This window comes from Poromitra crassiceps, assembly GCF_964638095.1.
Source record: "Poromitra crassiceps genome assembly, chromosome: 1".
NCBI lineage: Eukaryota > Metazoa > Chordata > Actinopteri > Beryciformes > Melamphaidae > Poromitra > Poromitra crassiceps.
In genome coordinates, this window is record NC_139623.1 from 115,721,191 (window position 1) to 115,748,728 (window position 27,538).

Here is a 27,538-nt window from a genome sequence, read left to right on the forward strand (position 1 = left end):
TAAACTTTATATAAACTACCGTGAACTGTTTCCTGGTCTCCGAGTCCACTCTTTTACCGGAGTTGCTGTGTTGGATGAGGTGATCCCAGCACTAGACGTCACAACTAGGGGAGGTCCGGGACGAATTAAGCAGGGGGACGGAATTAGCTTGTCCTCATATACTATCTTTGACAAAACCCAGGAAGACGATTCTTTCCCCCCATGTTACACTTCCTGGTACCTCACTTCCTGTGAAGTTTCAGCTCGGCCAGTCAGTGGATGGCGGAGATATCCGCAAAAACGTTGCCTTTTCGTCTTATTTTCAAACGCGAGTAAAATATTGCAAACTGTGTATTTTTCTATTAGCGTGTTGGAATTTATTTATTTAATGCTGCTAACGCTATTCATCTGTTAGACCTATCGGTAGACTACAGCTCAATGATTGTTTTGTGTGTAATGTTAGCATATCCTTTGTGCTAGCTTAGCTTTCATCCAGGGAAACGCACGGGGGACAAATAAAGCACTTTGCTCCAATTGCCTTGAATAGGCTATGCATTTATCTGTGCTTGCAGGACAATGCCTCGCATAAGGAAGAGGACCACGGACAGAGGGCAAAAAAATGCACACATTCAAATATTTCTTTGGATAAGCCATTTAAGGGAGGTAAAATATTGATCACATCACATCAGCAAAATATATAGATAGACGTTATAATTATATTAATTTGCAACATATAACATATTAAAATGTATTTCATAATACTTAGTTTCTTAGATGACCAAAAGATGAAGGAATTAATGCCAGAAAAAAATTGTTACCTGGCTGTTTTTGTGCCTTTTTCACAACCGCTACATTAGTCCCCCGCCTGTGCTTTATTTGTCCCTTCACTGTGGGACAAATTAAGCATTGCGCAGCTTCTGGTTGCCATCTGATGACGTCTGATGTATTGACCCATGGAACGAAACTACGGTTGGTATTGCCAGAGGACATGTGTAGGTTGCTTACATGAAAATATTATAACTCCAGCTGAAACAATCTTTACACAATGACAAAAAAAACAAAAACTCCCCTACTTATAATTCCCAATACAGCATTTATATGGAAGTACTAGAGTAGAACAGTAGAATAGAAAAATAAAATAAGCCTGTATTTTACAGGTATCACCTATGAGCACATTCTAGAGAAAACAACCCAGTAGCAGTTCTTCATTGAGACCCTTAGGGTGCTCCGTTTGCAAGGTGTGTATCCAGAAGGCAAATGTAACACGCCACAAGGACTGCACAGACACACACGGATGACTGTGTTCTCCACTGTAAAAAGTAATGTGGGCGCAAATGTAACACGCCACACTGACTGCACAGACACACACGGATGACTGTGTTCCCCACTGTAAAAAGTACTGTGGGTGCAAATGTAACACGCCACACTGACTGCACAGACACACACGACACGGATTACTGTGTTCCCCACTGTAAAAAGTACTGTGGGCGCAAATGTAACACGCCACAAGGACTGCACAGACACACACGGATGACTGTGTTCCCCACTGTAAAAAGTACTGTCGGCGCAAATGTAACACGCCACAAGGACTGCACAGACACACACTGATGACTGTGTTCCCCACTGTAAAAAGTACTGTGGGCGCAAATGTAACACGCCACAAGGACTGCACAGACACACACGGATGACTGTGTTCTCCACTCTAAAAAGTACTGTGGGCGCAAATGTAACACGCCACAAGGACTGCACAGACACACACGGATGACTGTGTTCTCCACTCTAAAAAGTACTGTGGGCACAAATGTAACACGCCACAAGGACTGCACAGACACACACGGATGACTGTGTTCCCCACTGTAAAAAGTAATGTGGGTGCAAATGTAACATGCCACAAGGATTGCACACAGACACACACGGATGATGATGACTTTCCCCACTGTAATAATAATAATAATAATTCATTTATTTTATATAGCGCTTTTCAAGACCCAAAGACGCTTAACAGAGAAACAAAAGACAAGCAACAGGGAACAGAAACAGGCAACAGATACAGGTAACAGGCAACAGTTACAGGGAACAGTTACAAAAAACAGTGGCGGTTCAGGGCAAGGTTGTATGGAGAAGCAGAGGAGAGGAAGATAACAGGAGGGAGGGGCAGGGGGGGATGGGGGGGCGGAGGGTGATGGTTTGGAGGAGGTGGTCAGGGGTAGGGGAGGTTGTAAGCTTGGGAGAGAACAGGTAGGTTTTAAGTCGGGTTTTGAAAGTGGGGAGTGAGGGAGAGTCACGGACGGTCTGGGGGAGGGAGTTCCAAAGTCGGGGTGCGGCGCGGGAGAAAGCACGGTCACCAAAGGTTTTGAGTCTGGATGGGGTGATGATGAGGGTGGCAGTAGAAGAGGATTGGAGTGTACGGGAGGGGCGATGGGGGATGAGGAGGTCAGTCAGGTAGGGGGGGGCTAGGCTGTGGAGGGCTTTGAAGGTGAGGAGGAGTCATTTGAAGTCGATGCGTTGCTTGACGGGGAGCCAGTGGAGAGAGTGGAGGACAGGGGTGATGTGATCGCGGGACCGGGTGTGAGTGAGCAGGCGGGCAGCTGAGTTTTGGACCATCTGGAGTCTATGGAGGGAACGGGAGGTGATGCCGGTGAGGAGGGAGTTGCAGTAGTCGAGGCGGGAGGAGATGAAGGCATGGATGAGGGATTGAGCAGCGGGGGGGAGAGGCAGTGTCTGACTTTGGCGATGTTGCGGAGATGGAAATATGAAGTTTTGACAACGGAGCTGACGTGGGGATCGAAGGAGAGGGTGGGGTCCAGGATGAAACCAAGGTTGCGTGCCAGGGGGGAGGGGGTGATGGTGGAGTCGTCAATGGTGAGGGTAATGGGTCCGGTTTTTATTGAGGGTGGATTTGGTGCCAATGAGGAGGAGTTCAGTTTTGTCACTGTTGAGTTGGAGGAAGTTGTGGGTTAGCCAGGTTTTTATTGCAGATATGCAGTTTTCGATGTGGGTGAGAGGTGGGTTCTGGAGGGATTTGGTGGTGATGTAGAGCTGAGTGTCGTCGGCATAGCAGTGGAAGTCCAGGTTGAATTGACTGATGATGTGACCAAGGGGGAGTATATAACAGAGGAAGAGCAGGGGGCCGAGGACTGAGCCCTGGGGGACCCCCTGCGAAACAGATGAGAGGGTGCAGGAGTGACCGGAGAGGGAGATGAATTGTTGTCTGTCGGTGAGGTATGAGGTGAGCCAGTCCAGTGCGGTGCCCTCAACACCCAGTTGGCGCAGCCTTTGAAGGAGGATGGAGTGGTTCACAGTGTCAAAGGCTGCGCTCAGATCGAGTAGAACTGTAAAATGTGAGGGCGCAAACGTGAGCAGCGTTTATGAAGAGGGGAAGGTTTGGATGTTGGTGCGGAGCATCGCTTGTAGCGCCGCCTCCTCTGCCTCGAAGCTCCCCCATAGCTCCTCCACCTCAGCCATAGCTCCGCCTCCTACATTGACACAGCCAAGCCAGAGAAGAGGTGGAACACACAGAGGAACACACGCATGCACAGACGCACAGACAGACGCGGACAGAAACATGATCTCCTGGCGGAGATAATAATAATAATAATAATAATAATAATAATAATAATATGGTGAAGAGTTGCACTAGGTATACATCTAGACTCAGGCTGCACTGTCTTGAAAGCTTACATGTAAATATGTTATAATACAGCCTTATCTGTGAAGCTGAAACTTAATACAGCCTCATTTGTGAAGCTGAAATTTAATACAGCCTCATCTGTGAAGCTGAAACTTAATACAACCTCATCTGTGAAGCTGAAACTTAATACAGCCTCATCTGTGAAGCTGAAACTCTGATGTTTTTTATTTTCTTATCTATTTTATATGTGTAATTATTGTACTATTGTATGGTATTGTAATTTTTTGTACGTTTCTATGGACTACGAGTCTGAAATAAAGACATCAATCAATCAATCAATCAATCAATCAATCAATCAATAATAACAATAATAATAACAATTGCTCTCCAACAATATGTCTCTTGTGGTTTCTTTTCATTCCATTGGTCTCTCCTCCAACACGATGCACGGAAAGATTTTGTGTTGCCTGGAAATTCGGCCATTGCTCATTCCAATAAATGTCTGAGAACTTCCATCATCACCTCTGGCAGATGTGTGTGTGTGTGTGTGTGTGTGTTTGTGTGTGTGTGTGTGTGTGTGTGTGTGTGTGTGTGTGTGTGTGTGTGTGTGTGTGTGTGTGTGTGTGCGTGCGTGCGTGTGTGTCTGTGGCTCCTCCATGTGAAACTGCAGTGGCCAGCATGACGCTCTGTTGCAAACCGCAGACAGACAGCCATGAGCTGACCCCACTTCTCTGATGGTTCCACCAAGGAACTACGCTAATGATTAAAGGGCAGTTACAGTCCAGCGATTTATGGTCGTTGTGACCGACAATGATCACATTCCATCGTCGGTGATAACGACAAGTGTTTATACTTCCAGCGACGGGCGATATGCCATCGTTGCGATGAATGTTGCGACCATCGTCAAGACTTCGTCAAATTTGACCCCATCGTTGGCTCCGTTGTCATGACAACCACAATTCTTTTCTCTCCTACCGCAGTTTCTGAAGCCAACTACCATAAACACCACAGAAGAAGAAAAGGTTTCTGAGGCTACTTAAACTTTCCTGAACGAGCTAGTTAGCTAGCTAGTTGAATTAACAATGGAAGAAGATCACATATTTGTCGAAAACTTAATAAACACAAGGACACGGTTCCCGTGCCTTTGGGCTAACGACCGGGCAGATTATAAAGATATGGTTAAAAAGGCAAATATGCCTGGAAAGCTATAGCGGACATTCTCAACACAGATGGTAAGTAACAGCTAACACATCGTTAGCATGGATAATCATAAACAAATAGACAGTTTTGTAATGTTGCAATCAAAACGGTAACGTTATATCTTGACTGGCAGCTTCTCTGTCTGTTTGTCCAGCATTAATCCATGTGAAAATATCACAACACATCCTGCTCTGCGCCTCTGCGATGCGTTCTCCTATCTCCTAGGTGTTTATACTTTTTACGAGCGACAGCGTCCAAAATCAGCGTCGAGCGATACTGGAATGGACGTCACGTTCAACGATGCCCGTCGGGCTATGATAAATTGCTGGACTCTAAACTGCCCTTAAGACCTGTCCTGTGTCCTGTGAAGACTCTGACAAACATGATGCCTTTTCCCACAGAGACGACTTAGAGACGGAGACAGGTGTCACACTGTCCCAGTGCTTGGTTTAGATTTCCAAACACGTGTACGTGTATGAAACACAAGGAACCTGCCTATCACCTAGCTACCTAAGTAGGTACTTGCTTAAGTAGGTACCTGGTTTGAATGTAGGTAACAGAGAAATAATTTGTTTCAGACATCCTCAAGGTAGCATCACACGCCAGGTGCAGCCAGGCAGACTTTTCCCCTGCCATCCTGCATTTAGAAAATGTCACAGAATGGATGGTGTGTGTGTGTGTGTTTGTGTGTCTGAGGCTGCGAGCTGACGTTCGACTATGACTGTCTAGCAGTCAACTCAAGGCTCACGTTGAAGTATAATTCAATTACAGTAGCTCCACTTGTCATAGCTAATAGCCTGACATCGCCAGACCATTAACACATGCATCTGCCAGAGCAAAACTTGAGCTCGCGCAAATTCGTCAGATTCTCCCATGTGTCCTGATTCCAGTCAGTTATGATGCTTCCTACTATCGATCAAAAGTGACTTTCCTGACACCGTACAAACAACTGACCATACTAATATAGTAGGGGTGTCACGGTACACAACAGTCACCGTTCACGTACCTCGGTTTCGGGGTCACGGTTCAGTATGAATACGGTACAACGGAGAAAATTCTGTTTTTTTCTCTTTTAATTTTTCTGAATTCTGTGTTTTGCTTTTTACCTCATTTTACCATCAGAAATAGTGTCTAATAAGTGGGAATGAATAAATGTCCACAATTTAATAAGATCTATTCTAGGCAATCCACACAAAAAGGTTTTACTCTACAGCAGCGATTTTCAAAGTGTGGGGTGCGCCTCCCTCTCAGATGTTTGTATTCCAGCTGTTTGACAGGGCAAAGACATTTCCCCCCACTTTAAATCTTTATTGTACACAAGTTTGTAAACAGAGTGCATGGAGTAGCCTAATCGTCCCACCCAACCCTCCCCCGCTGTCAGATAGACAGCGGGGTGGCTTTCACTTTCCCAAGTAAGTACGCTAACGTTATTGTATGTGAGTTTTGTTTACCATAATGATTATGTTCGGTCATCATAATGGATTAATGGAACATGACAAGGAGTCATCACCTCTTCCTCACCGCATCTTGCTTGTCATCTCTGTGCTGTATGGCTTCAGAGGTTAATTTCAGAGGTTAATTTCAGGCTCAGATCCTTCAACATATGCAGCAAGATGTTGCATATATTTTACCAGTCTGTGGTAGCAAGTGCAATTCTCTTTGCACTCTACAAACTGAAGAAACTTTTTAGGAGAGCAGGCTCTGTGCTGGGGACCACTCTGGAGCCCCTGGAGGTGGTTGTGGAGGGAAGGATGCTACAAAAAAATACTCAAAATCATGGATGACAAGACACACCCCCTACACGACCTGCTGGCTGGACAACGGAGCGGTTTCAGTCAGAGGCTCCGTCAGCTCCCCTGCAGCAAGGACCGTTACAGGAGATATTTCGTGCCCACCGCAATAATTATATACAATAACTCCTGGACACGCCGAGAGAGGAGGGCCCTCCTCGCCCTACCCCTACCCCTCCCTCTCTCCCAACCCCCTCCCCTCCCTCCCCTCCCACCCTCCTATAATGACCCTCCTGAATGTTGAATCCATACTGCACATGCACAGTGCACACTCAGGCACACGTTGCACTTTGCACACTCACAATGCATAGTCATAGCTAGATTACCATGTAATACAATACGCCATACAGGGTACAGCATAGTCATTGCAATTATAATATAAAATATAGCCGCAAGCGGCGATGCGGGGTCCAAGCTTCCGGTGAAAGTTTCAAAGTTTCAAAGTTTCAAAGTTTCAAAGTTTCAAAGTTTCAAAGTTTCAAAGTGTCAAAGTTTAAACATTTATCATTTCAAGACGGTTTCACGTATCCAAATTCTTTATACAACTTTAGATCAGGGAAGTCCAGAGATGACACAAAAGTTTGGGCTCATTCGGGCAAATGGCCTAGGACGAGTTCGTTTTTTTTTTTGGAAAATCTAGCAGGCTTAAATGGGTGTGAGTTATGGGTCAATACGCAAAAGGGTCTGTTATAGCGCCACCATCTGGCCAATATGGCTAATTTTTTGTCTCTGAGCAGTGGGGCACATTTCCAACCTATGTGCAAGGTCTGGCTACTGTAGCCCTTACGGTTTTTGACGTGCATGCTGTTTTAGGGCAGAATAATAATAATAAACATTACAGATACAATAGGGATCCACGCACTTCGTGCTTGGACCCCTAATTATAGCTGCTGCGCAGCAATGGGTCGTGGCCGGGCAAGTCTCAAGTCTTTTAGCTATAGTCCAAGTCACGTCTCAAGTCTTCAGTCACAAATCCAAGTCAAGTCTCAAGTCTCTTATGGGTGAGCTTTCTATCATCTGCTGCATGCAATCCAGCTTTTTCTGATTTCCTTGCAGCATGGAGCTTCTTGATCATCTGATGGCGTTTTTTGTTGCGAGGCATCTCAACTGGGACCTTACATGGAAAGATATACTGTTCCCACTTATATAGTGTCAACCAGAAAGGATTTGTGACATCACTTATGACATGACATCACAATAGCTCGAGTGACATCAGTGATGGTTTCACAATTGCTTGACTGACTGATGACATCATAAATACAACCCAATTGCCGTACTGTGGAAGTCGATGCAAAGGAGTGACATCACACCACATGTGATGTCACTTATGACATGACATCACAATAGCTCCCCAGGGACTCTTAGTGGCTGGCCCAACACGAGCTCGGCCGAAGAGGACTGCAGATCCTCCTTAGGGGCCGAGCGCAGGCTGTAAAGAGGGCTATTATAACGCCACCATCTGCTCAATTTGTGTATTTCTTTCGTGTATAGTATAAGGCCCCTCTGTGCACCTCCCTACGAAGTTTCGTAGCTGTAGCTGTTATGGTTTCTGAATTACAGCTAATTTACTGCAAAATTTTTCGAAACCCCATGCAAGTCAATGGGGGAAAAAAATATTATGACATCACAATTGCTCGAGTGACATCAGTGATGGCATCACAATTGCTTGACTGACTGATGACATCACAAATACAACCTAATTGCCAAATGTAACAAGATTTTTCGAAACCCCATGCAAGTCAATGGGGAAAAAAAATATTATGACATCACAATTGCTCGAGTGACATTAGTGATGGCATCACAATTGCTTGACTGACTGATGACATCACAAATACAACCTAATTGCCAAATGTAACAAGATTTTTCGAAACCCCATGCGAGTCAATGGGGAAAAAAAATATTATGACATCACAATTGCTCGAGTGACATTAGTGATGGCATCACAATTGCTTGACTGACTGATGACATCACAAATACAACCTAATTGCCAAAGGTAATTAAGGTAATTAGGCTATACACGGGGCCAGAATTCAACGTTTTGATGCACTGTGGGCTCAATTTTTGACCGATCGAAAATCTGTTTTGATACTTTTGTGTAGAACAGTCTAACGATGCAGATACTGAAGTTTGGTGTCGTTTGAAGAAAAAATGTGGGAGGAGTAGGGTTTAATCGTTTTCCCGGGAGGATGAAGAATAATAATACAGGCAAATACAAGAAGTGGCCTGGCGCTTCGCTGGCCCGGCCACTAATAATCAAACAGTGTACAGCTTTAGTCATAGAAATAATAGTATTATTTAATATACTTACAGTCTCCGGGAAACGAAAGATGTAACGGCGGTGGAGTAAAGTTGTATATATTGTAGTTTGCATTATTTACGTATTGCATTGTTTATTGCTTCTTTCTAGCAATATGTTGATACTGCTGTTTTTGCTCTGCACCTTACCTACGGGAATTTGTGTAACTTTTTATTGTTTAATTAGTTGTTGATGGCATTGATGATACTGCTGCTGTAATGCCAGAATTTCCCTACGGGGATGAATAAAGTACTCTATCTATCTATCTATCTATCTATCTATCTATCTATCTATCTATCTATCTATCTATCTATCTATCTATCTATCTATCTATCTATCTATCTATCTATCTATCTATCATGTTTTGTGGTTATTTCTTTGAAAACGTTTTGTATTATTTGCTGTGCAATGAAAGGCTGTAGGCCTGATAGCCTTGTAGCTATCCACACCAGTTAGCTATATAGGTTGAGTCTAGCTGGTGTGGCTGTTATAGTAACACAAGAGAGTTGTCTGGAAATATAATTTGCTGAATCTAAATTTGTTTAATGTTAATAATGTTGTGGTTATAATGTGTTTATTTTTATATTTGTTAAATAATTGAAACATGGGTAATTTATTAATTTTGTTTAGTAATTTTCTATGCAATGGAATTTTATTTGATCAGATTTATTAATTAGAATATAGCCTATAATAATTGTGTATTTTAGAAATGGCGCAGAGATCGCGCATATGTACACCAAACATTAATGCTGTGCATTGGCTCTGCTCTGTGTCACACAGTAAACCACCTGAGACCCAGTACTGCCTCTTGCCTCCTGAGTGTCACCACACACACACCAGAACACAACGCAGTCGTAACGCACGGGTTACAACCGCATTTTAGCCGGTTGGAAAGAGAGTGGAATTAGGTCTTAGACCAGGGTTTCTGTTGTCCCGTAATTGCAGGACATTGATTGGCCTTTAAAATTCATCAAAACCTGTAAATTATAATCTGCAGGACACCGTGTCCTGTAAATTATCTCCCGAGTCCCGATGCTATTAATTATTGTAACCCCGGGTTAAACACCGAGTCAAGAATATTGACCTGTCACTTTATAGTTTGGTAACACTATAGTTGCTAGTACTGCTCGTCTTTAGCTGCTTCTGATTGATCAGTTTGGAGAGGTACACGTTTCTCTAAAATGCTATTGACTAATGGGGCAGCTGGGCGGGACTGAGTTTTGGGATTTTGACAGTGCAGTGAGGTTTGTGTTGCGCTCGCTGCTGTGCACTGGGGCACTGATATAGACGGATACTGTGGCTAATGCTGCTAGCGGCTAACGTTAGTTACTTTACATGGCAGTAAATACTGAATGACCAAATTGATTTAACTTTTAACCATTTCGAGTAACACTGTTTCCATACGGACCCCCAGCGAGGGTTAGTTGTTTATAACGTGACTATATTTATAACGTTTATAACGTACTCCGGTTTCCAGTTTATAATTCGGGTCTGAATACAGCCGTGCTGAGGAGTTGTGGCTATTGTGCAACACACAGGTGAAAACCGTCTATAGCGCGTGTGTTTTCGTCTTAACTTAGTGGGTAGCTACCCAAAGCAAGCCAAGTCTATTTTCTAGTACTCTTATTAGCCTGACTCATTTGTAATGTGTGTTTGTACGGAGACTAGTGTTTTCTGCCTGCCTGCTAACGTGGACGCATGGATCTATTATATTATCGAGACGCTAGTGTTTTCCACCTAGACGAGACGAGACAGATTTAATGTGTCCTGAATTTCATTTGTCCTTTATTTGAAATCTTAAAGGACACGATGTCCTGCAGCTGTGAGTGCTAACGCAAATGCTGTCTTAGACGTTCAAAACCAATATCACCCAGATTTCAACTAAAAATCAACATTGAAAAAATGGTTTGTACTTGCTGGGTTCTTAGTTGTGACTTTGTAATTCTGCCAGTGGAGCTGGATGGCCCAGGGTTTTATTTTCGCCCAGCTCCATCTGTTTGTCTCTTTGCAGGATTTCTCAAAAAGTTATCAATTGATTTGCATGAGACTGGAGAGATTGGTTTGGTTATCAGGCATAGAAGATCTGATGAAATGTTCACACAGATGATTGGCTAATGGCTTCTCCTAAAAAGGACAAAGTTGCATGTAACACCATCAAACGTTGTGGCCAATCAGCTGACAGAAGAAGAGGCAAACCCTCCATTATTGGACCAATCAAACAACATGGAGGCACTGGAGTAGCCTGACTCCGCCAGATGGGGGCGGCATTGTTCCACAAATTCACAATCCAACCTCCGTCTGACCTCGGCTCAAGACTGGAGTTTAAACCGGCTGCCGCCCAGGCGAACCAATCAGCGTGAGCTATGGGGCGGGCTTTAGGCGAGACCGGGTGTGACGCCACCGAGAAGTGCCTGTGCGTTTGTAGTTCTTTCACTATTCAACATGGCGGCGGCTACCGAGGCTAGCTCCAGTGGGCTAGTCAAACATTCTATTCAAAACAATAAGCCAACATAAACGTTAAACACTTGGATCTTACAGTGAGTACGAAACCGTAACTATTGCTGTAACGTTATCAACTATGAACGTTAGTAAACAAGACATTGTTGTAGAATTTGGGGAGATAGCCTTCAGACCGTTGCTAGGCTGGGATTTAGCAGCCATCAGCTAGCTGTAAGGCTAGTGAATGGCTAGCCGTTAGCCATTCACGCAAGTCACACAAACACAAAGCCCTTCTCACCACTGCCCAGTAAACATGTAATCTGTTATAGTTTAAACCATAATTTTTGTTCCAAATAGAAATAAATCATAACATTAATCAAAATGCCACTGAAATATTAGCTAATCAACACAGAACTGCAAAGATCAGTGTGATGTATTGTCCCTTTACTGTTAGCTGAACGCAGTGTATTCTGCTATGACTGGCATGATTGGAATGTCTGCTGTTTATACCACATTAACTCACGTTGGTGTCCGAGTGACATATTATGTTATACAGGCGAGATTAAAGATCTCAGGATATAACAATCAGTTTATCTGATATTTTCCCCCGTATGACGCTTCCATAAATTATACTGTGAAGTGTGAATATAGTTCTCACAAGCATATTGTAGTCCTTTATGTCTGATATTTTGGAGCTGTTACTCGAGAAATTGGTTTATCGATAGAACATAGCTTAAGATTTTGCACTTGCACTTTTGATAGGGGGTAAACAAACGGCATGGGAGCCAATACTAGGAATAAATAAACAAGGAACCATTCTTAAAGTTTGAGATTATATCCAAATACATGCTGCATGGTGTACTTTGTCCTTTCGCAGATTCATCTGACATCAACATCTTTATGAATTTACATCATTAGTGGCCGGGCCAGCGAAGCGCCAGGCCACTTCTTGTATTTGCCTGTATTCTTCATCCTCCCGGGAAAACGATTAAACCCTACTCCTCCCACATTTTTTCTTCAAACGACACCAAACTTCAGTATCTGCATCGTTAGACTGTTCTACACAAAAGTATCAAACCAGATTTTCGATCGGTCAAAAATTGAGCCCACAGTGCATCAAAACGTTGAATTCTGGCCCCGTGTATAGCCTAATTACCTTAATTACCTTTGGCAATTAGGTTGTATTTGTGATGTCATCAGTCAGTCAAGCAATTGTGATGCCATCACTAATGTCACTCGAGCAATTGTGATGTCATAATATTTTTTTTCCCCATTGACTCGCATGGGGTTTCGAAAAATCTTGTTACATTTGGCAATTAGGTTGTATTTGTGATGTCATCAGTCAGTCAAGCAATTGTGATGCCATCACTAATGTCACTCGAGCAATTGTGATGTCATAATATTTTTTTTCCCCATTGACTCGCATGGGGTTTCGAAAAATCTTGTTACATTTGGCAATTAGGTTGTATTTGTGATGTCATCAGTCAGTCAAGCAATTGTGATGCCATCACTAATGTCACTCGAGCAATTGTGATGTCATAATATTTTTTTTCCCCATTGACTTGCATGGGGTTTCGAAAAATCTTGTTACATTTGGCAATTAGGTTGTATTTGTGATGTCATCAGTCAGTCAAGCAATTGTGATGCCATCACTGATGTCACTCGAGCAATTGTGATGTCATAATATTTTTTTTCCCCATTGACTTTTTCCCGTCAAACTAAGTTGACGTGAATTTGGCGCCAATAGTCCTGATGGTGGCGCTACAGCGACCGTCTAAAGTTTCAAACTTTGAAAATTCATAACAAATCAGGCATATGGGCTACGGCTTTGGCACTTTCACTGAAATGTGCGCCCAAATGAGGAGAAACTTTTGTACGCTGCAACCTATGGCCAATTATGAAGTCTAAAGACCGCAAAACTGCAAAAACTGTAAAACTAATTAAACCCTACTCCTCCCACATTTTTTCTTCAAACGACACCAAACTCCAGCATCTGCATCGGTAGACTGTCCTCCACAAAAGTATCAAACAGATTTTTGATAGATCAAAAATTGAGCCCACAGTGCATCAAAATGTTTTACTGTAAATGGTACTTTAATGCAAATTCTTGCTAAATAAAGCTTGAATCTCCACTGATCACTGATGATGTCATCAGTGATGTCATCAGTTTTGTGACATCACTGATGATGTCATCTATAAATCGCTCAGCCTTCCTCTCCATAACATCAGCTCTGCCTTCTGCCCCAGCCCTGTCATGAACTGCAGTGTTCTAAGCAGACTGGATTGCATGCAGCAGATGATAGAAAGCTCATCCATAAGAGACTTGAGACTTGACTTGGACTTGTGACTAAAGACTTGAGACGTGACTTGGACTATAGCTAAAAGACTTGAGACTTGCCCGGCCACGACCCATTGCTGCGCAGCAGCTATTATCTTATCATTGTATTCAATCCTCAAGACCAGCAGATTATGTAACAAGTAACAACAACACCACACGGCCGTCTTTTCTTCGTTTAGTTTATTATCACAAAAGTAAGCAAATAACATTCTCCAGTCATGCGTAAACATCTACCATTCCACTGACAGATATGCTAAAATTCACCAGTCCTTAATGCTAAATAGTAGCATTAAATCATTATATTGGCTAGAGAGCGTTGCGTCTCCAGGACGTTAGCCATCCAGGGTGCGTGCCACTCGGTGTCATATCGTGTCATCAGTTCCCTGAAGAAACGAACAACGATATGTGTTAGTAATTAATCGCTGTTAACGTTAACATTAATCATCAATCATCAGACGTAGCACCCCAACCTCCGGGCGGGCGCCGCCCGTGCCGGGAGCCCCTCTCCCGGCCGCGGGCACCCAGCACAGCCGGCCCACCGCCCACGCCAAGCGGTGGCTACCCTGGGTCTCCGCGGCCGGGAGAGGGGCCCCCGGCATGGGTGGCGCCCGCCCGGAGGCCGGGGCGGCTGCTAGCTAGTTGTGGATTGCTGCTGCCAAGCTAACTCGCAAATGTTGCTAACGTTAGCATAACATCAGTTAATCCAATCCGTTACATTTAACGTGCAAAATGGCCTACCTGTACTTCATCCTCAGTCAGACAGCTGCAGTTATTCTTCTTTCTTTTGGCAAATTGAATGGTCAATGTTTGCACCCAATATTCACCTTAGAAAAACAGCAAAAATCTGCGACCTCCATGCTAACTATTTAGCAATTGTAGTCCTAGCTAGCTGTTTACCAGGCGCTGCCACTGCTACCTCATGAAGGCAAGTCGATCTGATTGGTTGGCGTTGGCACGCCCAGACGGTGACAGACAGACGGTCCATCCAATCACCTGCCAAGTAACTTGAAAAAAGTGGCCGCCCTCTTCAGCAAGGTAGCTTGGCCAAACCCAGATGGATGTTGGTTGTGAAACAAATGTGAACGAACTTACATCCATCTGGCAGCGTCAGGTTAGCACTGGAGAGCCCTGTCCGGTTTAGACAGAACCCCCCATAGAGAGCCGCAGTAACGAGTCCGGAAATCATCGATGCTAACACTCCTGGTTCTTCACAGTTTTCGCCTATGGGAGTTTTGAATGGGTTTTTGGCGCGATGCTTCTAATAATCTCTCTGAGCAACGCTGGCTTAATCAAATGCGAACCAGTGTTTAGTAATATCATCTTCACACACGAGGACCACTTTTACGAGTTTTGAAGCTTTTACGTGCCGTTAAAAGGACGGCTAGCTAGCAAACGGCTAAATGAGACTACACTATTGAGTCGATGGGGATATATACGTCAATAACGTCACCACTTCAAAGGGCGAACACGGAAATTCTCTTTCCCTCACCTGGTTCAGCCCCGTTCAGCCCGGGGTAATCAGTGCACACATCAACAACAGTCCAGGTTGAGTGCTGACGTGACGTGGAAGCCTATGCGACAGTGTGTAGTTCTGGATTAGCTTAGCTCGAGCATTTTACTTCTAGGGCTCGCATTTACGCTACAAAACTCATGAAAGTGGTCCTCATGTGTGAAGATTATCCGACGGAACTCTGGTTCGCGTTTGATTAATCTTGCGTTGCCCAGAGACCGTATTTGAAGCATCGCGGCAAAAACCCATTCAAAAATCCCATAGACAGAAACAGTGAAGAACCAGGAAGTTCGGGACTTTCGCATTCTGCCTACAAAAATACGTCATCCCTGCGGCTCTCTATTAAAAAACAACAACAACAAACAAACAAAAAACTCCCAGTCAAAAGTTTGGACACACCACATTTTCCTTTATTTTTTACTATTTTCCCACATTTTAGAACAGTAAAGTAATCAAAACTATGAAATAACACAGGTGGGATTATGCAAAAAAAGGAAAAAGAAAAAGAAAAGAGGAAGTGTTAAACATGTTAGATTCTTTAAAGTAGCTGCCCTTTGCCTTGATGGAAAACTTTGGAAAGAAATGCATACACAGGATGAACTTCACTGTTTATATTTGTCTAAGAAACTAATGTCAAGCCTTTTAGCAGAAGACTTTAGATCAAAATGGCTTTAGGAGAATGAGAAATCGAAAACATTCAGTCATGTGGGTGCAGACTATTGACTGGTAGTGTACAGTATGTGAAGCACATTGCACTGGATCTTTGTATGAAATGTGCTATACAATAAAATGATTGACTACAGTTCAGTTCAACATAGACAGGCCCGCTCCTCCTCTGACCCAAGAGAGCAACTCACATTACAGCATCAGCACGTGACCGCGGGCAGTGCAACTCTCATTTAGGGCAAAGTGGGGACACCAACACCCCTGGGGGAAGAGTGTGTGTGTGTGTGTGTGTGTGTGTGTGTGTGTGTGTGTGTGTGTGTGTGTGTGTGTGTGTGTGTGTGTGCAAGCGTGCGTGTGCGTGTGCGTGCATGCGTGCGTGTGTGAGTGAGATGGTTTGGGGGGATTTAAGACTGATGATGCTGTCAGCTCTCTCCGGCCCTCAACCCCTGGCAGCGCCTTGTACCCTAACAGACACTGTGTGTATTATCAGTGATGGGGGGCATCCTAATGAATGACCGCTGACCTCAGAAAGGGGATCCGGGCAGAGGAAGTTGAGCGGAGAGGTGAAGAGGGGAGATGGAGGGTAAAGGGCGTCCCGGCGCCACATTACGCCTCCTGTCAATCAAACTGACACCGTCCACAGCCCCGGACACGAAACCCAATCAATTCCGTCTTATGTCAGTGTGGTTATCATTCAACACCAATGGGTTTTCAATGGTAAGGTTACCACCAGTGGGCAAGCTCTGAGGTTTTCCCAGGAAGTAATGCTCAAAGCTGTAGTTCCTCGAATGGCCACTTGAGGCAGGACTCAGAAGTCCCATCGTTCCCGTTCACCCATGTTAAAATTCCCCACTTTGTAACAGTGATTAAGCATCTTTACATCCTGGACTCAAACACGATTTTGGTCTATATAGCTAATTTCACCTTTTCATAACAACTGGGGGGTCATTTCTTATTTATAAAACGGCTCTCTCAAATCAAGCAATCTGATTGGTTCACAGCCATTGTATAAATCCAATAACCGAGTCCAATAACCCATGGCCATGGGTTATTGGACTCGGTTATTGGTTGCCATGGCAACTCTCTTACTAAAAGCCTTTGGTTTAAAAAAAAACAAATGGCGGAGACAGCTGTCAGATCCTTGTGAATCGATCTTCGCTTATAACTTTACTAATACTTCGCAGAAAATGATGTTTTGTACAAGAATAGACGCGGGCTAATGTCTTAACCCCTCTCTCGCGCGCCCTCACTCTTAACCCCGCATTTCTAAATAAGACGTAACGTTACTTGGTGTCGGCATACGGCTCTGGTGTCGGGCTTTGCAAAACGCTCTCGGCTTCTCAGCAAGCGCCAGGATTGGCCAATGTCGACTTCAGTCTCCAGAACGATCCAATCAAATCACCCGCACGTCTATCTTCTTGCTAGAGGTCCCGCCTTACAGTAGTGTTTCAACTGACTCTATCAGAATACAATGCCAGTCGGACTTATAGTATTATTATTATTATATTATTATACTTGGAAACCGTTTTATAAAAGCAATATAGCACTCGAGCTGCGTGGTGTTGTGGAATATATCCCGCTGATAAGCTGTTATCCCACGAGGCCGCAGGCCGAGTGGGATAACAGCTTATCAGCGGGATATATTCTCCACAACACACTTGCTCTCGTGCTATATTGCTTAAATAACTCGCCCATTTGGAGTAAAATAGACAATATAAAAGGGGATTATTGACAGGTCGCCTGTCCAGTGATCGCGCAGCTTCCTGAACATGGACCAATAGCAGGCGGAGTTGCAGCTCTGGGAAACCCCCATCTCATGTCAGCTGCGCAAGAAAGTAAGAAAACATACTGTACAACACTGTGACACAATATCAATACTCTACATTCAAATACTGTAATAATAATGGTAAATATAGCCGCAAGCGGCGATGCGGGGTCCAAGCTTCCGGTGAAAGTTTCAAAGTTTCAAAGTTTCAAAGTTTCAAAGTTTCAAAGTTTCAAAGTGTCAAAGTTTAAACATTTATCATTTCAAGACGGTTTCACGTATCCAAATTCTTTATACAACTTTAGATCAGGGAAGTCCAGAGATGACACAGAAAAAGTTTGGGCTCATTCGGGCAAATGGCCTAGGACGAGTTCGTTTTTTTTTTTGGAAAATCTAGCAGGCTTAAATGGGTGTGAGTTATGGGTCAATACGCAAAAGGGTCTGTTATAGCGCCACCATCTGGCCAATATGGCTAATTTTTTGTCTCTGAGCAGTGGGGCACATTTCCAACCTATGTGCAAGGTCTGGCTACTGTAGCCCTTACGGTTTTTGACGTGCATGCTGTTTTAGGGCAGAATAATAATAATAAACATTACAGATACAATAGGGATCCACGCACTTCGTGCTTGGACCCCTAATTATAATAAGCATCTACAATCAAAGTTATTTTTTCCCTGGATTCCTTGGGTCATTCCGCGATATATTGCTACAAAAGTCTAACAATACAGTTTGTGGGCATTAGCTCCATGTTCTGCTGTAATCAATGAGACGCTTGACCATAACAGTTTCACAAGCTCTCCATTCACACACAGCACAGAAAAACATTGCCTCTTGTCATAAAGTGCTGGTTGGTTTTCCAGCTCACCTGTGATTGCTCAGTATAAGCCCCACCCCCTCTGGCTGGGATTTTACTGTGACCTCCGAGGGGTCAAGGCGGGGTCGCCAAGGCAACGTAATGACTTCCTCCTATAATAAAGACGTGATGTATGAGCGCTGTGATCCCCTGAGGTGACCAGAGGGTAACCCCGACAGAGAGAGGGAGGGAGAGAGACAGAGAGCGGGAGAAAGCGAGAGAGAGAGAGAGAGAGAGAGAGAGAGAGAGAGAGAGAGAGAGAGAGAGAGAGAGAGAGAGAGAGAGAGAGAGAGAGAAATCATGAGAGGACCATGAATGCAACAGGTGCTGTATGGGCAAACAATACACACACACACAGACACACACACACACACACACACACACGCACGCACGCACGCACGCACGCATGCACGCAAACACACACACACACACACACACACACACACACACACACACACACACACACACACACACACACACACACACACACACACACAGTGATGTTGTAGTCTGGTGTTTGTTCGTTTAGCTTCATTGGTTTGGATGCTGTCTGCAGGATATAAAGTCATGGCACGACAAGAAGACACCCGATACCAGATGACCGACATTACCTGTTAGAACAGAGATGTTAGGAGAGAGAGAGAGAGAGAGAGAGAGAGAGAGAGAGAGAGAGAGAGAGAGAATGACAGCAACATGGCCTGATAAAGCTGTCAACGGAAATATGAACACTAGGTGGCGATACACTGCCAGGAACGTGCTGTCTCTCTGCCCCTCTCCCTCTCTCTCCCTCTCTCACACACACACACACACACACACACACACACACACACACACACACACACACACACACACACACACACACACACACACACACACACACACACACACACACACACACACACACACACACACACACACACACACACACACACACACACACACAGCATAAAAGACACACCCAATTCAATTCAATTCAATTCAATTCAATTTATTGTCCACAATGTGGAAATTTGTCTTTGGCTTCACAGGTTTGCTTGCACACATGAAAAGTACAGTACATGCAACAAACAGCAGAATACACAGCACAGGAAATGATAGGGTACATAATACAACATAGAACAGGATGTACAATACAGGCAGCGATAACGGACATGGTTCTGATGTGGATGACGTTTATGAATTTAGCAGATTTATTGTGTTTGGTATGAAAGATTTTTTGTATTATGTTCTTGGTTGCTGCAGGAACTCTATAGCGTCTTCCCGAAGGGGCAGTTTTGTGAACTCATTATAAAGGGGATGTACAGGTTCAGACACAATTTGTCTGGCTTTTCGTACCACCCGTATTTTATCGATACATCCCAGTTGTTCTTGTTCTATCCCAATAATTTTACTCGCCATGTTTGTAATTTGGGAAAGTCTATTTCTGTTCTTGGCTCTGCTGCTCACGGGTAGAGATTTGCCATAAAATGTGGCAGATGTGACGTTCTGCGCGTTCACGAGCCTGCCTCTTGTAGTGGCTCCGGCCGGAAATACAACACCAACAAGAAGAAGATATCCCAACAGAATATATATCAAGGATGAGATTTGGGCACCCTGGTCTTAACAGTACACTTAAGATCATTGGTAAACATGAGACTGGTATGTGTGAAAATTGCAAATTATGCAGGAAACAGTAGAACACGTAATGATTGCCACTATTACCAACATGAAAGACTGATCCTCAAGAATTTGATTTGATGTTATTTGATTTTATTTGACGGTTACAAATTGAAATACAATGTACTAAACAAAGTACAGACACGGATCTAAAAGAATAACATCAAGGATAAAGCACAATAAAGTCAAGACTTATTTCCATTGTGGTCCTTGGTCTAAAACAGGTAGATATAATAAACAACAATATAAACATGAAATAATTAACAGAAGCATTCAATACTGTAGGTTTATGCAATGAGAGATTTAAAAAAACATACATATCAAAATACACAAAAGAAGCTGTACATCGTAGCCTAGACATTGGATTTGATCAAGAAGCCACAATTTGACCTTCTTCTTGAAAACACCTTGGCTGCTTGTACACTTTAAGTGGAGGGGCAACATGTTCCAATTTTTGGCCCAGAAGAACAGATGAGAATGATCACATCCAGCTGGAGTTAAAATAATTTTCGCAATTGAACTCAAGGAATGTGGGGTATAGGGCTATATTTCCATTTTGAGAGGAAACTGGATTAAGAAGAAGAATATAGCCTAATAGTGTCTTATGTCCATTCCGATTGACACTCCATTTCAGAAGGTGGCGGTAATGCACCAAAAGCTGTTTGCCAACCACACTGTAAAAACTACAAGTTCCTCGAGGAACCTCTAGGTTACTCCAAGAACCTAGGGGTTCCTCCAAGAACTCAGAAGTTCCTCAATGCTCCTCAATGCTCTCAGAGGTGCCTGCAGGAACCTTTACTTTTTACGCAGTATGAATATGGTTCCTCAAAGAACCCAATTTGAATTAAGGTTCCTGGAGGCTCTTTAGGCTATATTTTGATATCATATGATATCCAAATATAGTAGCCTAAAGATATGTATGACTTGTGAGTATCTCTGGTATATATAAAACTCACAAGTAATTTTTTCAAGTCCAAGTCAAGTCTCAAGTCTTTGAGCTAGAGTCCAAGTCAAGTCTCAAGTCTTTACAAGTCGAAGTCAAGTCGCAAGTCTTTGAGGACAAGTCTCAAGCCAAGTCTCAAGTCACTGTATGTGTGACTAGTCCCCATCTTTATCATACTGTGAGGATGTTTTTGAATTTATCTCACTGAAATCAAACTTTACTCTGAAAAGGCTTTCTTCTCAAGCATGTCTTTGAGTCATTGAAAAACACTATAAACTAATAATAATAATAATTATTATTATTATATTTATTATTATTATTATTATGTCATCTATAGTGGTTATTTGCATAAAAACACAGTTTGATTAGGAAATGATTGTATCTTTTTTTAATTACTGCTAAAGGTTATATAATATTACATGTAATGTGTTACTTTTGTTATCCCCAACACTGCTATATACACTAGTTGCTCATGAAACTAGCAAATGTGAAGGAACTACAGTATATTTCCTTGATTAATGGGGACTGGTCTGGCTTTCAGACATGGCTTTTCTTTCTGTCAGTCCGGTAAGTGGCTGCCAATCAAATCAAAAGAAGAAGAAGCGCATAGCTTCTGGATGAAAGCAGCGCGAGCCAGCCATGGATGTATTTTTCTCTCTCACTTTTGCAGCACTGAAGCAAAGCAGACAAGGCAGGGCGGTAAGTACGAGCAAGACAGGCAGAGGTTAATTTAAAACGTTTGAAGTTGAGTTTTGTCTTCATTCCGTCTGAAACAATACGTTCATGGGGATAAAACGTTACGTCGCCCACACGTTTGGTCGCAAAAATAACCCCCACTTGTTTGCTAAATTAATGGACATTAGCTAACTAACGTTAGCTAGCTAGCTAACGCTAACATTAGCTATCTAGCTTCCCTTTTAAGTTGAAAAGGCTAATGTATACTGTAACGTTTCTGCTATTTGTCCGGAATCAAGAGGCTTATAGTTGGTACAGGGTTTTTATTCACAGTTATTATCTTACAACTCTTGGCGGTTGCTATGCCCTTAGCTAGCTAGCTGCTTCCTTGTTTTCTGTTCATAGAGACTGACTCCAGGCATGCGCTGTCAGACAGGAAGTTCCCCTTGCATAGCATTCCCCCCCAGGAACACCCCCACACATCAGTTCCTAGCTGCAACCGAGACACTCCCATTACATGTCAAAACCCCGGGTCGCTACATACTCCCCGCCCAACAAAAAGCCAGCTCCCACGCTGGCACCACAACCCACACATATCCCCCTGTACCACAACACACACCCACAACATTTCCATACCCCACATAGTCTCTTCTTCTTCAGCACACTTCTTAATTTTTCATTCCCCACCACCATCATTTAGTTACTTCCCATTAGCGCCCTTTTTTTCAACACTTTTCTTTTCTCTCCAACACATCCCATTCTCCACACATTTCCCCAGGCCCTTTCAACTTTCCCCCAACATCATTTCTTCATTCAACAATACTCCATGCCATGTACATTATCTTTTCCTTTTTTTCTTTACAACCATTTCAACCACCACCATTTCCTCTTTTTTTTTTTTTTTTAGTACAACTCAAAGTCCCCGAAATGTCCCGGAGCCCATTGCTCTCTGCGCGGCCGTGTTACTCTCTGTGATTCTGCCTGTGGGACCAGCCCCGCCTGCAGTGTCTCTGAGACGGCAAGTCCCTGGGTGGTGGTCGTCCGGTCACGGCCGGACGCCCCTCTCCGTGGAAAAGGAGTCCTCCCCCCAGCGGGTCTGGGTGAGACCGCTGGGCGGCTGAGATCCGGAGGGAGGATGCACCCCCCCGGTACGGGGCCAACCTATCCCGGTGGAGTACCTTCCTGCCACCTAGTGGCATCTGCACTCGGTATACCACCTCCCCCATTCTCTCCAGGACCCTGCACGGCATTGTCCAGTGACAGTCCAATTTGGGGCATCGCCCTTTCTTCCTCCGGGGTGTGTACACCCAGACCGGCTCCCCCACCTGGAAATGGTTCCCCCTCGCCCTCACATCATAGTTCCTTTTTTGTCTCATGCCCGCCTTGTCCAGCTGATCTCGAGCGAAGTTATGAGCGGACTCTAACCGGTCTTGCAGCCTCCTGGCGTACTCTCTCCCCGGGGGCGCATCCGGTGCGTCCGGGGGTTTGCCGAACGCCATTTCCGCTGGTGTCCGCAGTTCCCGGCCTAACATGAGCAGAGTGGGTGTGCAGAAGGTGGACTCTTGGACGGCAGACCTGTAGGCCATGATGATGAGGGGAAGGTGCGTATCCCAGTCCCTCTGGTGTTCCTCGGTGAGGATGGCCAACTGTTTCCCCAGCGTCCGATTGAATCTCTCCACAAGGCCATCGCTCTGGGGGTGTAGTGCCGTGGTCCGCGTCTTCTTGATGTTCAGTCGCTCGCACATGGTGGTGAACACCCGTGACTCAAAGTTCCTCCCTTGGTCACTGTGGAGGGTCTCCGGCGCTCCGAACCTGCTGAACATGCCCGCCACCAGTGCGTCGACCACCGTTTCCGCCTCCTGGTCGGGCAGCGCGTATGCTTCTGGCCATTTTGTGAAATAGTCCATGGCAGCCAGGACATATCGATTCCCCTTCTCCGTGCGTGGGAACGGCCCCATTACGTCCACCGCCACCCTCTCCATGGGAGCTCCCGCTGCTAGTTGTTGGAGCGGGGCGCGAGACTGGTCTAGCGGACCCTTGTACGCCATGCAGAGGTCGCAACGGCGGGAAAAGTCTTCGATGTCTCTCCTCATCCGCCCCCAGTAAAAACCCTGTCTAAGGCGGCGGAGGGTTTTATTAACTCCAAAATGTCCAGCCCCTGTGGTTCCATGGCAGCTCCTGCACACCTCCTCTCTCAACGTCTCTGGCACTACTTTCCGCCACTTGCTTTCTCCTGTCGCTGGCTCCTTCCAGGACTTCAGCAGCACCCCGTTGCTCAAACTAAGGGTTTCAAACTCTGACCACAGTCCTTTGGTTGCGTTGGTGGCCCCGGCCACCTCTTCCCAGGGCGGCTTCTGGCCGTCCTCTACCCACTGCAGGACTGGCCACAACTCCCTGTCGTGCTCTTGATGGGCTCTCCAATCCGCCGCTTCTGCCACCTGCAGCCCCCTGCACACCGGTCCGTTCCCAGTATGGTTGGGGCATATCCTCGCTTCCTCTTGGAGTTCTCTCTCTCTCACTTCTCTCTTCTCGCAGTACACATACCCCCTCTCGGCGCAGGGCCGTTGTGACAGGGCGTCTGACGTGACGTTGACGTGGCGCGCTCCTGCCCTGTGCTCTATGGTGAAGTTGTAGTCCGCCATCCTGTCCAGCCAGCGGCACACCTGCCCCTCCGGCTCCCGGAAGGACCACAGCCACTGCAACGCTGAGTGATCGGTCCTGATGGTGAATCGAGGCTGTCCCAGGAGGTAGTATCTGAAGTGCCATAATGCTTCTACGACGGCAAGGAGGTCCCGGCGGGTGACGCAGTAGTTTCGTTCCATTTTGTCAAACATTTTGCTGAAGTACGCCACCACCCTCTCTCCGTCCGACCCCGTCTGGGACAGCACGGCCCCCATACCCCCATTGCTGGCATCAGTGTCCAGTAGAAACGGCAGGGTGGGGTCTGGTGCTCTGAGCACCGGAGCCTCCGTCAGCGCTTTCTTGAGGGATTCGAACGCTAGTTGGCATTCTGTCGTCCAGTGGAAGTCTGTGTTCTTTTCCTTCAGCCGGAACAGTGCCTCTGCGATTTTAGAAAACCCCTTTACGAATTTCCTATAGTATGAGGCGAGCCCCACGAAGCTCTCAAGTTGTCCCTTGTCCCTGGGGGTGGGCCACTCCACTACTACCCGTGTCTTCTTCTCTAGGGTGCGGATGCCCCCCGCGCCGATGCCATGCCCCAAGAACTCCACTTCCCTCTTCATGAAGTGGCACTTGTCTGGGTGTAACTTCAGACCTGCCTCGGCTATCTTCTTCAGGACCTTTCTTAACGCCCCCACTGCTGCCTGGAACGAGCCACCGTGTGTCAATATGTCATCCAGATACACGACGCATTCGTTTTGGGGAATGTCCGCCAGCAGCTTCTCCATTAGTCTCTCGAACGTTGCTGGTGCGTTGCACAGCCCGAAACTGAGTACTCGAAACTGCCACAGCCCCCTCTCGGTGCGGAAGGCGGTCTTTGGCTTGGCTTCGTCGCAGAGGGGCACCTGCCAGTACCCGCTGCGAAGGTCTAGGGATGAGAACCAGGATGACTCCCCCACCGCATCTAACAGCTCTTCGATGATGGGCAACGGGTATGCGTCTTTCTTAGTCACTTTGTTCAGCCCCCTATAATCCACGCAGAATCTCATCTTCTTTTTTACCAACACCACCCCCGACGCCCACGGGCTCTCGGACGGCTCAATGATCCCCGCATGTTCTCCACGGCCTCATTCGCTATTTCCCTCCGCGCTGCTGGAACTCGACGGGGATGCGACCTGACGGGCCACGCCCCCTCGGTGTCTATCTGGTGCTGCACCAGGTGGGTACAGCCCAGCTCTTCATCTGACATCGCGAAAATGTTTTTATATTCCTCTATTACTCGCCACAGTTATATATATATATATATATATATATATATATATATATATATATATATATATATATATATATATATATATATATATATGTGTGTGTGTGTGTGTGTGTGTGTGTGTGTGTGTGTGTATATATATGGAGAGAGAGAGAGAGAGAGAGAGAGAGAGAGAAATATAAGATGGGTAGGCTAGCTTACTATTATTTAACATGCATACAGTCACTGGTGTCATTTTTTAAATCTTTGCACTGACTTGCAATTATTGCACGGTTGCACGATAAATATGCAATAGAAATTTGGGTAACACTTTACAATAACGTACACAAATACTATAGTAGTTACTAGTAAACTAACCATTAACTAATAGCCAGTTAATGAGTAGCTAATGAAAAATTTGGCATTAGTCAATCACTAGTTAATCATAGTTAATGAGTAGGTAGTCATTAGTTAATGATTAGTATCTAATTTCCTGAGTAGAGTAGTTAATCATTACCTAATGATTAACAAATGTCAGCTCATGAAAAGAGTAGTTAATCATTACTTAATGATTCCAAAATGTCAGTGCGTGAATGTATTAGTTAATCATTAGTTAATCATAGTTATTCTTTTTGTGTACCCTATTGTAAAGTGGTGCATCATACTCAGTAGTTTATGAATACTGAATCATTCATTACCTGTCCATTAGTTACTCTTTTCGCACCCTAATATAAAGTGAAAGATATCCTTATCAAACAAACACTCCCTCTAGGTGAGATTCGAACCCTGAACCCCAACATTGTTAAATTGTAAGTCTGGTTCTCTACCATCTGAGCTAACCAGCCTGTTATTTGGTAGAGCCATACTATAGGTCTGTAGAGTCAGAGACTAAGTATTATGTCCTATCCACATACTACTTTCTGTTCAAGTAGTTTTTAAGATATATTCCACCCAAATACTACCTTCTCTCCAAATACTTATAGTTTTAAAGGTATATTCCATCCAAATACTACTTCATGTCTAAGTACTTAGGTATGTTTCAGCCAAATACTACTTATGTCTAAGTTCTTGTAAGTACTTGGACAGAAAGTAGTATTTGGGTGGAATATACCTTTAAACTATAATACTTGGTCTCAGGTTCTACATTCGATAGTATGGCACTAACAAGCAACAGGCTGGTTAGCTCAGATGGTAGAGAACCAGACTTACAATTTAACAATCTTGGGGTTCAGGGTTCTAATCTCACCTGGAGGGAGTGTTTATTTGATAAGGATATCTTTCACTTTATATTAGGGTGCGAAAAGAGTAACTAATGGACAGGTAATGATTCAGTATTCATAAACTACTGAGTATGATGCACCACTTTACAATAGGGTACACGAAAAGATTAACTAATACATTCACGCACTGACATTTTGGAATCATTAAGTAATGATTAACTACTCTATTCACGAGCTGACATTTAGTAATCATTAGGTAATGATTAACTACTCTACTCAGGAAATTAGATACTAATCATTAACTAATGACTACCTACTCATTAACTATGATTAACTAGTGATTGACTAATGCCAAATTTTTCATTAGCTACTCATTAACTGGCTATTAGTTAATGGTTAGATTACTAGTAACTACTATAGTATTTGTGTACGTTATTGTAAAGTGTTACCGAAATTTGATTTAAACTGCATTCACTTTGGAATGTTTTTGTTGACAAAATAATTTATTGTATTTTTGTAGTGTCTTATCCCTGTGTAATGTGTATTTATTGAGTTTATTACAATTCTGAAAAATAAAACCTTGCTTAAAAGACAGCTGTTGTTTCATCACCATCGATTATATTATTATTAGGGGTCCAAGCACGAAGTGCGTGGATCCCTATTGTATCTGTTCCGTTTATTATTTTTATTTTTATTTTTATTCTCCGCT